Here is a 12253-nt window from a genome sequence, read left to right as displayed (position 1 = left end):
AAGAGCAGGAAGTGGATTGCAATACCGTGATGACTGCAGGCATCAGGAATGACAAAATAATAAAAGTTACAGGAGAATCCTATTGTGATACATTGATCATGATATACATGGGGAATTTTAATATTTAAAAATCTACAGGTGTACCCAATTATAATTTTGTTCACACAAACATGTGGAATTTTAATATATTAGAACTACAGGTATATCCAATAGTAATATTTATCAAAAAGACGTGGAAAATTGTAATGTCTTAAATCAACAGGTATATCCAATAGTAATATTTATCACAAAGATGTGTAAGATTGTAATATATTAATACTACCGGTAGACACAATGTAATATTGATCACCACAGTTATGGGGAATTGTAATATATGAAAAACTACAGGTATATCCAATAAAATATTGATCACTACAGACATGGGAATTGTAATATATTAATACTACAGGTATATCCAATGAAATATTGATCAAACAGTCATGGAGAATTGTATTATATGAAAAACTACAGGTATATCCAATATAACATTGATCACTACAGACATGGGGAATTGTAATATATTAATACTACAGGTATAGCCAATGCAATATTGATCAAACAGACATGGGGAATTATATTATATTAAAACTTCAGGGATATCCAATTGTAATATTGATCACCACAGACATGGAAAATCGTAATGTAATAAAACTACAGGTATATCCAATTGTAATATTGATCACCCTGCTAACAAGAGCCCTGAATGAAAGGCAACAGACAAACTGAATTTATTTGACGTGTTTTCGTGAGTGAGTGAGCCTGGGGAGTTTGAAACATTCTGATACATGGCGCTGTTGGGTCGTTTTACCTTACCAGGTTACCTGTCCCGGACTAGCCCAGTTTCACTCTTGTAGATTCATAGACCCACAGCAAGGACCGGAGCACATAATCGGAAGTGACTGAGTGAGTGCTGCATTGTCGGGTGTGTCGTCTTTAAAATGACAAATGCAATCCAGGTCCTGACTGCATCTACAGGTGGAAGGGAAATAACCCACGGCTCTACTGAAGGAAGAATAGTGGTCTCCTCTCATGTCTTGGTCCACATTGAGATATCTTAAAAATGTAATACCCGATTATACTCCCTGTAGTTCTCTTTAAGAATCCATGTCTTCCTAATTTTCCCCAGCAGCCCCACAGGTCAATGCCTGTCCCAGATATTCAGAAACCCGCCTGCCCGATTAGTTCCCACGTAGACATTTACAGGTCCTTGGAGTAAAAGGAATGGGTTTAAAATCACTGATCTCAGGTTACACCTGGAGATTAGTGGGGGTTCGGGTGCTGCACAGCCAGGCCCACGGAATCGCCTCTCCCGTGTATAATAACGATAACTGGTTCACGGTACCATAGTTAATGGACTAGACATCCAGAGACCTATATTAATGATCCGGAGATATGTAATCAAATCCCACCACGACAGTGGGGGAATATAAAATGAGTTAATTAAATAAATCTGGAATATTCTGTATGTACCGGATTGTCGTAACTGTCAGACTGATACCTGGGATGGCAGGAATGACGTATGAGGAGAGATTGGGTCGATTGGGCTTATACTCGCTGGAGTTTAGAAGAATGAGAGGGGATCTCATTGAAACTTATAAAATTCTAACAGGACTAGACATACTAGATGCAGGAAGGATATTCCCGATGGATGGTGAGTCCAGAACAAGGGATCACAGTCTAAGGATAAGGGGTAAGCCATTTAGGACAGAGATGAGGAGGATTTTCTTCACCCAGAGAGTGGTGAACCTGTGGAATTCTCTACCACAGACGGCAGTGGATACCAATTCATTAAATATATTCAAGAAGGAGTTAGATATATTTCATAAGGCTAAAGGGGTCAAGGGTTATGGGGAGAAGGCAGGGACAGGGTACTGAATTTCGATGATCAGCCATGATCTCATTGAATGGCGGAGCTGGCTCGATGGGCCGAATGTCCTACTCCTGCTCCCAACTTCTATGTTTCTATGTTTCTATGTAAAAGCCCATATGGTTCTGTACTGTTCTTTAGGGAAGGAAATCTGCCATCCTTACCCGGTCTGCTATATGTGACTTCAGATCCACAGCAATGTGGTTGACTCTCAACGGCCCTCTGAAATGGCCTAGCAAGCCAGTAAGTTGTACTAAACCGATGCAAAGAAGTATATTGTGGGAGTACCGTCACAACACGGACTGCGGCCGTTTAAGAAGGCGGCTCACTACTTACTACATTCTCAAGGGCAATTAGAGATGGGCATTAAACGCTGACCTTGCCAGCGATGCCCACATCGCAGGAAGGAATACAAAATAACAATTACTGTTGAATTAATTGGTTATTCAGCTATATACCGGTGAGAACTTTAAGACGAAGCGTTATTAGTTTTAAAGTAAAAATTTGTTACTTTAATTCCAATTAAATATTGTGTTTAATAACAACAGAAAATGCTGGAAACACTCAGCAGGCCAGGCAGCGTCCGTGGACATATAAACAGAGTTAACGTTTGAGGTCTGGGACCCTTCATCAGAACTGGAAAAAGCTGGAGATGTAATAGATATTAAGCAGGTTCCAGCATCAGCAGTATTTTGCTATTATATAAATATTGTGTGTGTTGAGTCAGAATGAAGGCTCTCGGTGCTCTGCTGATCCAATTCCCTGCCTCGGCCGAGAGTTCATTTTATTAAACTGAGAGCAGTGTTTCTCCCCATAATCTCTGGATTTATTACCCAGCTCGTTCAACAGAGTCACCTGATTATTGCGGGGACCTGCTTTTAACAGGACATAAAAATACAGTGTTTCAGCACTTTAATGAGGAACTGGAGTTTCATGAAATGATGTTTCTATTGAAATGTTATAAAAGTTCTTATGTATAAAGAAGGTGATTATCAGATGTTTTGCCATCGAATTCAATATTTTAGCTGCAATTTAATTGGTCACTGTTAGCAGTTGCACATTTAAATGGTTTAAGACAATCAGATTTACTGATGTGACGGGGTCTATTTCTAACAATGTGACTATTTTATCGATGTATTTCTGTAGATGCGGCGCTGTTTAATGTTCCTTACAACTGGAACTGACGGTGGATACAGTAAATCCGCAGTTCCAGGCCTGGTGGTGTAAAAATCCATTATTGGAATCGTAGCTGCATGGTTATAAACACTGCCTGAATGTTTAGGGTTAATGTTCTGAAATAAACTCAGAACATGTGAAGTTGGTTTTGTTACTTCCGTTATTTAATTTTCGCTAAGTGATTTCCTCTATTGCCAGGGTAACAAACTGTCAGCTCTCAGTAGAAGAGGCCTTGGCTCAAATTTATATCTGAAAGATTGTGAAACAGTCAGTGTAAACTCCTGTCTGTGCAGTCGGCAGTCCAGGAGTAGGAACATCTTCTGAATAGTTTAGTACAATGCTAACAATATTAAAAATAGTTATAATGCTGTTGTGTAAAAGCAGTAGGTTTTATAGGTACATATAATTCACAAAACGTCCTCTTGCCAGGGCTAAATAACCATTTTATATTAATAATAAAGCCTGCTTCAACCTGGTGCTCGCACATATTCTAACATTGCCACATGTCCGCCTGCCATTCTGGCCTCTGCCTACAGATGCTGTGAAAATATATTCCATTTCATCAGTTTGAAATTGAGCAATGACGTTGAGATTCAACAGTAATTAATTAATTATTGTTTGTAAAGCACACTTCCTGTAAGATTCTCAATTACCGTTGGCCCAACTCATCTATCACATTCATGTCATGTTACACCTCAGATATCACAGTTCTAGTGAAACCTTTCATTCGTTCCAAATGGAAGTGGATCTGCAAGTTCCAATTGCATGAGACACGTTTAGTCATCTTACAACTGTTTAGGGAGAGCCTTTATGTGATGGGTCGTTAATATTGGTTCCAGGTAATTAACATATGATAGAAATATGGGACAGTACAAGACCATAGACAGATAGGAACAATTGGATTCAAATCAGGCCCTCGATCCTGTTCCGCCAATAACTTAATGAGAGCAGGCAAAGTAGCCTGGCTCTGATACGCAGGCACAGTCCAGCACCTTTGCTCTCATTCAGGTGCAGTGTTGCTCGCTGCCATTATTTGGGGTTTTCCCAGTCACTGGTCAGATTTCTGCTTGTGCTGGGAGGTGTGGGGTGATCTGTGAGAGAGGGTAAGGAGCAGGATCATTCTCCGGGATACACGGGTATAATTGCCGTTAGTGCAGGGAAGTCCAGTGGGCGGGGTTGGCTCTGTGCCGGGTGGCGCAGGCCGGTCTGAGAGGGGGGCGGTAAAAAGACGGATTGTTCCCCGGGTAACAGGGGCCACGCTCTGTGACTGAGAGAACTCGGCTCAATTCAGCACATGGCCAGACAGTGCGGGTGCTCAGCCCAGAGTATAGATCACAGCGAGGGAACAAACAGGGGATGGTCCGGGATACAACCTGCAGAGAATGGAATGAACTGGGTCATAGTACAGGGGGTGGTCCGTGATATAAACACCAGGGAATGGATTTAACTGGGTCATAATACAGGGGGTGCTCCGCGATTTAAACCTGAGGGACTGTACTGGACCAGGCCAGAATACAGGGGATGGTCTGGGATATAAACCCTAGGGAATGGACTGAGCTGGGTCACAATACATGGGATGCTCCTGGATATAAGCCACATGGAATGCACTGAAAAGGGCCAAAAACGGTGGATGGTCCGGGGATGGAGGATGGGCCGAGTGAGATTTGAAAGTGTCAGCAATGTGCAGGGGAAAGGCGCATTTCGGTCTGGTTGAGTGGAAATGTGGAACTCTCAGGCGGCCGGACTTTCACTCTGACGATAAATAGCAAACAAAACACACAGCCTCGGGGCTGAGGCTTTGGAGAGTTGTGCAAAGTAGAAAACAACTGCAAGTAATGTCAGACAGTGTGTTACATGCGAAGGATTGGCCCAATGAGATCAGACAGTGTGTAACCCGGGGAGGATGGGCGCAGTGAGATCAGACAGTGTGTAAACAGGGGAGGATGGGCCCAGTGAGATCAGACAGTGTGTAACCCGGGGAGGATGGGCGCAGTGAGATCAGACAGTGTGTAACCCGGGGAGGATGGGCCCAGTGAGATCAGACAGTGTGTAACCCGGGGAGGATGGGCCCAGTGAGATCAGACAGTGTGTAACCCGGGGAGGAGGGGCCCAGTGAGATAAGACAGTGTGTAACTCGTTGAGGATGGGCCCAGTGAGAGTAGACAGTGTGTAACCCGGGGAGGATGGGCCCAGTGAGATCAGCCAGTGTGTAACCTGGGGAGGATGGCCCTGTGAGATCAGACAGCGTGTAACCTGGGGAGGATGGGCCCAGGGAGGTCAGACAGTGTGTAACCCGAGGAGGATGGGCCCAGCGAGATCAGACATTGTGAAGCCGTGGAGGATGGGCCCAGTGACATCAGACAGTGTGTAACCCGAGGAGGATGGATCCAGTGAGATCAGACAGGATGTAACCCGGGGTGGATGGGCCCAGTACGATCAGACGGTGCACAACCCGGGGAGGATGAGCCCAGTGAGATCAGACAGCGTGTAACCCGGGGAGGATGGGTCCAGTGAGAGTAGACACTGTGTAACCCGGGGAAGATGGGCCCAGTGAGATCAGACAGTGTGCAACCTGGGGAGGATGGGCCCAGTGAGATCATACATTGTGTAGCCATGGAGGATGGGCACAGTGAGATCAGACAGTGTGTAACCAGGGGAGGATGAGCCCAGTGAGATCAGACAGCGTGTAACCCGGGGATAATGGGTCCAGTGAGATTAGACCGTGTGTAACCCCGGGAACATGGGCCCAGTGATATGAGACAGTGTGTAACCCGGGGAGGATGGACACAGTGAGATCAGACAGTGTGTAACCCGGGGAGGATGAGCCCAGTGAGATGAGACAGAGTGTTACCCGGTCAGGATGGGTCCAGTGTGATTAGACAGTGTGTAACCCGGGCAGGATGGGCCAAGTGAGGTCAGTCGGTGTGTAAACCGGGAGGATGCGCCCAGTGAGATCAGACTGTTTGTAACCGGGGGAGGATGGGCCCATTGATATCAGACAGTGTGTAACAGGGAAGGATTGTCCCAGTGAGATCAAAAAGTGTGTAACACAGGCAGGATGGATATACTGAGATGAAACGGTGTGTAACCCGGGGAGGATGGGCCCAGTGAGATCAGACAGTGTGTTACCCGTGTAGGATGGGCCCAGTGAGATCAGACAGTGTGTAACCCGGGGAGGATGGGCCCAGTGAGATCAGACAGTGTGTAACCGGGGGAGGATGGGCCCAGTGAGATCAGACAGTATGTAACCCGGGGAGGATGGATCCAGTGAGATCAGACACTGTTTAACCCGAGGAGGATGGGCCCAGTGAGATCAGGCAGTATGTAACCCGGGGAGGATGGTCCCATTGAGATCAGAGAGCGTGTAACCCGGGGACGATGGGTCAAGTGAGATTAGACAGTGTGTAACCCGGGGAAGATGGGCCCAGTGAGATCAGACAGTGTGTAACCCGGGGAGGATGGTCCTTGTGAGATCAGACAGTGTGTAATCCGGGGAGGATGGGCCCAGTGAGATAAGACAGTGTGTAACCCGAGGAGGATGGGCCCAGTGAGATCAGACACTGTTTAACCCGGGGGCGATGGGCCCAGTGAGATCAGGCAGTATGTAACCCGGGCAGGATGGTCCCCTGTGAGATCAGACAGTGTGTAACATGCGGAGGATGGTCCCATTGAGATCAGAGAGCGTGTAACCTGGGGACGAAGCGTCCAGTGAGATTAGACAGTGTGTAACCCGGGGAAGATGGGCCCAGTGAGATCAGACAGTGTGTAATCTGGGGAGGATGGGCCCAGTGAGGTCAGATAGTGTGTAACCCGGGGAGGATGGGCCCAGTGAGATCAGACAGTGTGCAACACGGGGAGGATGGGTCCAGTGAGATCAGGCAGTGTGTAACCCGGGGAGGATGGGCCCAGTGAGATCAGACAGTGTGTTAGCCGGGGAGGATGAGTCCAGTGAGATTAGACAGTGTGTAACCCGGGCAGGATGGGCCCAGTGAAATCAGACGGTGTGTAACCCGGGGAGGATGGGCCCAGTGAGATCAGACAGTGTGTAACCCGGGGAGGATGGGTCCAGTAAGATTAGACAGTGTGTAACACTGGGAGGATGGGACCAGTGAGATCAGACAGTGTTTAACCAGGGGGGATGGGCCCAGTGAGATTAGACAGTGTGTAACCCAGCGAGGATGGGCCCAGCGAGATCAGACAGTGTTTAACCAGGGGGGATGGGACAGTGAGATTAGACAGTGTGTAACCCAGCGAGGATGGGCCCAGTGAGATTACACAATGTGTAACCCGGCGAGGATTGGCCCACTGAGATCAGACAGTGTGTAACCCGGGGAGGATGGGCCCCGTTGAGATTCGGCAGTGCGTAACCCAGTGAGGATGGGCCCAGTGAGATCAGACAGTGTGTAACCAGGGGAGGGTGGGCCCATTGAGATAAGAAAGTGTGTAATCCGGGGTGGGTGAGCCCGGTGAGATTAAACAGTGTGTTCCCCGGGGAGGATGTGTCCAGTGAGATCAGACAGTGTGTAACCCAGGGAGGATGGGCCCAGTGAGAACCGAAAATGTGTAACCCGGGGAGGATGGGCACAGTGAGATCAGACAGTGTGTAACCTGGGGATGATGGGACCAGTGAGATCAGACAGAGTGTAACCCGGAGGAGGATGGGCCCAGTGAAATCAGACGGTGTGTAACCCGGGGAGGATGGGCCCAGTGAGATCATACATTGTGTTGCCGTGGAGGATGGGCCCAGTGAGATCAGACAGTGTGTGACCAGGGGAGGATGAGCCCAGTGAGATCAGACAGCGTGTAACCCGGGGATAATGGATCCAGTGAGATTAGACAGTGTGTAACCCCGGGAAGATGGGCCCAGTGATATCAGACAGTGTGTAACCCGGGGAGGATGGACACAGTGCGATCAGACAGTGTGTAACACGGGGAGGATGGGCCCAGTGAGATCAGACAGTGTGTAACCCGGGGAGGATGAGCCCATTGAGATCAGACAGAGTGTTACCCGGTCAGGATGGGTCCCGTGCGATTCGACAGTGTGTAACCCGGGCAGGATGGGCCAAGTGAGATCAGTCGGTGTGTAACCCGGGGAGGATGGGGCCAGTGAGATCAGACAGTGTATAACCCGGGAGGATGCGCCCAGTGAGATCAGACAGTTTGTAACCGGGTGAGGATGGGCCCAGTGATATCAGACAGTGTGTAACAGGGAAGGATTGTCCCAGTGAGATCAGAAAGTGTGGAGCACAGGCAGGATGGATCTACTGAGATGAGACGGCGTGTAACACGGGGAGGATGGGCCCAGTGAGATCAGACAGTGTGTTACCCGGGTAGGATGGGCCCAGTGAGATCAGACAGTGTGTAACCGGGGGAGGATGGGCCCAGTGAGATCAAACAGTGTGTAACCCGGGGAGGATGGGCCCAGTGAGCTAGGACAGTGTGTAGCCATGGAGGATGGGCCCAGTGAGATCAGAGAGTGTGTAACCCGGTGAGGATGGATCCAGTGAGATCAGAAAACCCAGGGACGATGGGCCCAGTGAGATCAGACAGTATGTAGCCCGGGGAGGATGGTCCCATTGAGATCAGAGAGAGTGTAACCTGGGGACGATGGGTCCAGTGAGATTAGACAATGTGTAACCCGGGGAAGATGGGCCCAGTGAGATCAGACAGTGTGTAACGTGGGGAGGATGGGTCCAGTGAGATCAGACAGTGTGTAACCCAGGGAGGATGGGCCCAGTGAGTACAGATAGTGTGTAACCCGGGGAGGATGAGGCCAGTGAGATCAGACAGCGTGTAACCCGGGGATAATGGGTCCAGTGAGATTAGACAGTGTGTAACCCCGGGAAGATGGGCCCAGTGATACCAGACAGTGTGTATCCCGGGGAGGATGGAGCCAGTGAGATCAGATAGTGTGTAACACGGGGAGGATGGGCCCAGTGAGATCAGACAGTGTGTAACCAGGGGAGGATGGGCCCAGTGAGATCAGACAGTGTGTAACCCGGGAGGATGCGCCCAGTGATATCAGACAGTGTGTAACCTGGAAGGATTGTTCCAGTGAGATCAGAAAGTGTGTAACACAGGCAGGATGGATCTACTGAGATGAGGTGGTGTGTAACCCGTGGAGGATGGGCCCAGTGAGATCAGACAGTGTGTAACCGGGAGAGGATGGGCCCAGTGAGATCAGACAGTGTGTCACCCGGGTAGGATGGGCCCAGTGAGATCAGACAGTGTGCAACCGGGAGAGGATGGGCCCAGTGAGATCAGACAGTGTGCAACCGGGAGAGGATGGGCCCAGTGAGCTTGGACAGTGTGTAGCCATGGAGGATGGGCCCAGTGAGATCAGAGAGTGTGTAACCCGGTGAGGATGGATCCAGTGAGATCAGACAACCCAGGGAAGATGGGCCCAGTGAGATCAGACAGTATGTAACCCGGGGAGGATGGTCCCATTGAGATCAGAGAGAGTGTAACCTGGGGACGATGGGTCCAGTGAGATTAGACAGTGTGTAACCCGGGGAAGATGGGCCCAGTGAGATCAGACAGTGTGTAATCTGGGGAGGATGGGCCCAGTGAGATCAGAAAGTGTGTAACCCAGGGAGGATGGGCCCAGTGAGATCAGACAGTGTGTAACGTGGGGAGGATGGGTCCAGTGAGATCAGACAGTGTGTAACCCGGGGAGGATGAAGCCAGTGAGATCAGACAGCGTGTAACCCGGGGATAATGGGTCCAGTGAGATTAGACAGTGTGTAACCCCGGGAAGATGGGCCCAGTGATACCAGACAGTGTGTATCCCGGGGAGGATGGAGCCAGTGAGATCAGATAGTGTGTAACACGGGGAGGATGGGCCCAGTGAGATCAGACAGTGTGTAACCAGGGGAGGATGGGCCCAGTGAGATCAGACAGTGTGTAACCCGGGAGGATGCGCCCAGTGATATCAGACAGTGTGTAACCTGGAAGGATTGTTCCAGTGAGATCAGAAAGTGTGTAACACAGGCAGGCTGGATCTACTGAGATGAGGTGGTGTGTAACCCGTGGAGGATGGGCCCAGTGAGATCAGACAGTGTGTCACCCGGGTAGGATGGGCCCAGTGAGATCAGACAGTGTGCAACCGGGAGAGGATGGGCCCAGTGAGATCAGACAGTGTGCAACCGGGAGAGGATGGGCCCAGTGAGATCAGACAGTGTGTAAACCGGGGAGGATGGATCCAGTGACATCAGACAGTGTGTTACCTGGGGAGGATGGGCCCAGTGAGATCAGACAGTATGTAACCCGGGGAGGATGGTCCCATTGAGATCAGAGAGCGTGTAACCTGGGGACGATGGGTCCAGTGAGATTAGACAATGTGTAACCCGGGGAGGATGGGCCCAGTGAGATCAGGCAGTGTGTAACACGGGGAGGATGGGTCCAGTGAGATCAGACAGTGTGTAACCCGGGGAGGATGGGCCCAGTGTGATCAGACAGTGTGTTACCCGGGGAGGATGGGTTCAGTGAGATTAGACAGTGCGTAACCCGGGCATGATAGGCCCAGTGATATCAGACGGTGTGTAACCCGGGGTGGATGGGCCCAGTGAGATCTTACAGTATGTAACCCAGGAAGGATGGGCCCAGTGAGTACAGACAGAGTGTGACCTGGGGAGGATGGGCCAAGTGAGACCAGACAGTGTGTAACCCGCGGAAGATGGGCCCAGTGAGATCAGACACTGTGTAACCCGGGGAGGATGGGCCCAGTGAGATCAGACCGTGTGTAATCCGGGGAGGATGGGCCCACTGAGATCAGTCAGAGTGTTACCCGGTCAGGATGAGACCATTGTGATTAGACAGTGTGTAACCAGGGCAGGATGGGCCAAGTGAGATCAGACAGTGTGCAACCCGGGGAGGATGGGCCCAGTGAGATCAGACAGTGTGTAACCCGCGAGGAACCGCCCAGTGATATCAGACAGTGTGTAACCTGGAAGGATTGTCCCAGTGAGATCAGAAAATGTGTAACACAGGCAGGATGGATCTACTGAGATGAGACGTTGTGTAACCCGGGGAGGATCGGCCCAGTGAGATCAGACAGTGTGTAACCCGGGAAGGATGGGCCCAGTGAGATCAGACAGTATGTAACTCGGGGAGGATGGTCCCATTGAGATCAGGGAGCGTGTAACCTGGGGACGATGTGTCCAGTGAGATTAGACAGTGTCTAACCCGGGGAAGATGGGCCTAGTGAGATCAGACAGTGTGTATCTGGGGAGGATGGGTGCAGTGAGATCAGACAGTGTGTAACCCGGGGAGGATGGACCCAGTGAGATCAGACAGTGTGTAACCCGGGGAGGATGGGCCCAGTGAGATAACACAGTGTGTAACACAGGGAGGATGGGTCCAGTGAGATCAGACAGTGTGTAACCCGGGGAGGATGGCCCAGTGTGATCAGACAGTGTGTTACCCGGGGAGGATGGGTCCAGTGAGATTAGACAGTGTGTAACCCGGGCATGATGGGCCCAGTGAGATCAGACGGTGTGTAACCCGGGGAGGATGGGCCCAGTGAGATCTTACAGTATGTAACCCAGGGAGGATGGGCCCAGTGAGTGCAGACAGTGTGTAACCCACGGAAGATGGGCACAGTGAGATCAGACAGTGTGTAACCCGGGGAGGATGGGCCCAGTGAGATCAGACAGTGTGTAGCACTGGAAGGATGGGCCCAGTGAAATCAGACAGTGTGTAACACTGGGAGGATGGGACCAGTGAGATCAGACAGTGTTTAACCAAGGGAGGATGGGCCAGTGAGATTAGACAGTGTGTAACCCGGCGAGGATGGGCCCAGTGAGATCAGACAGTGTGTAACACTGGGAGGATGGGCCCAGTGAGATCAGACAGTGTGTAACCCGGGGACGATGGACACAGTGAGATCAGACAGTGTGTAACCCGGGGAGGATGGGCCCAGTGAGATCAGACAGTGTGCTACCCGGGGAGGATTGGCCCAGTGAGATCAAGCAGTTTGTAAACCGGGGAGGATGGGCCCAGTGAGATCAGTCAGTGTGTAACCCGGGGAGGATGGGTCCAGTAAGATTAGACAGTGTGTAACCCGGGCAGGATGGGCCAAGTGAGATCAGTCGGTGTGTAACCCGGGGAGGATGGGCCCAGTGAGTTCAGACAGTGTGTAACCCGGGAGGATGCGCCCAGTGAGATCAGACA

Source organism: Somniosus microcephalus, unplaced genomic scaffold (genome assembly GCF_052327205.1).
Source record: "Somniosus microcephalus isolate GS21.2 unplaced genomic scaffold, FLI_Smic_1.0 unresolved_chr2, whole genome shotgun sequence".
NCBI classification, from domain to species: Eukaryota; Metazoa; Chordata; class Chondrichthyes; order Squaliformes; family Somniosidae; genus Somniosus; species Somniosus microcephalus.
The sequence above is the reverse complement of the archived record's forward strand: the minus strand, read 5'-3'. Positions refer to the sequence as shown.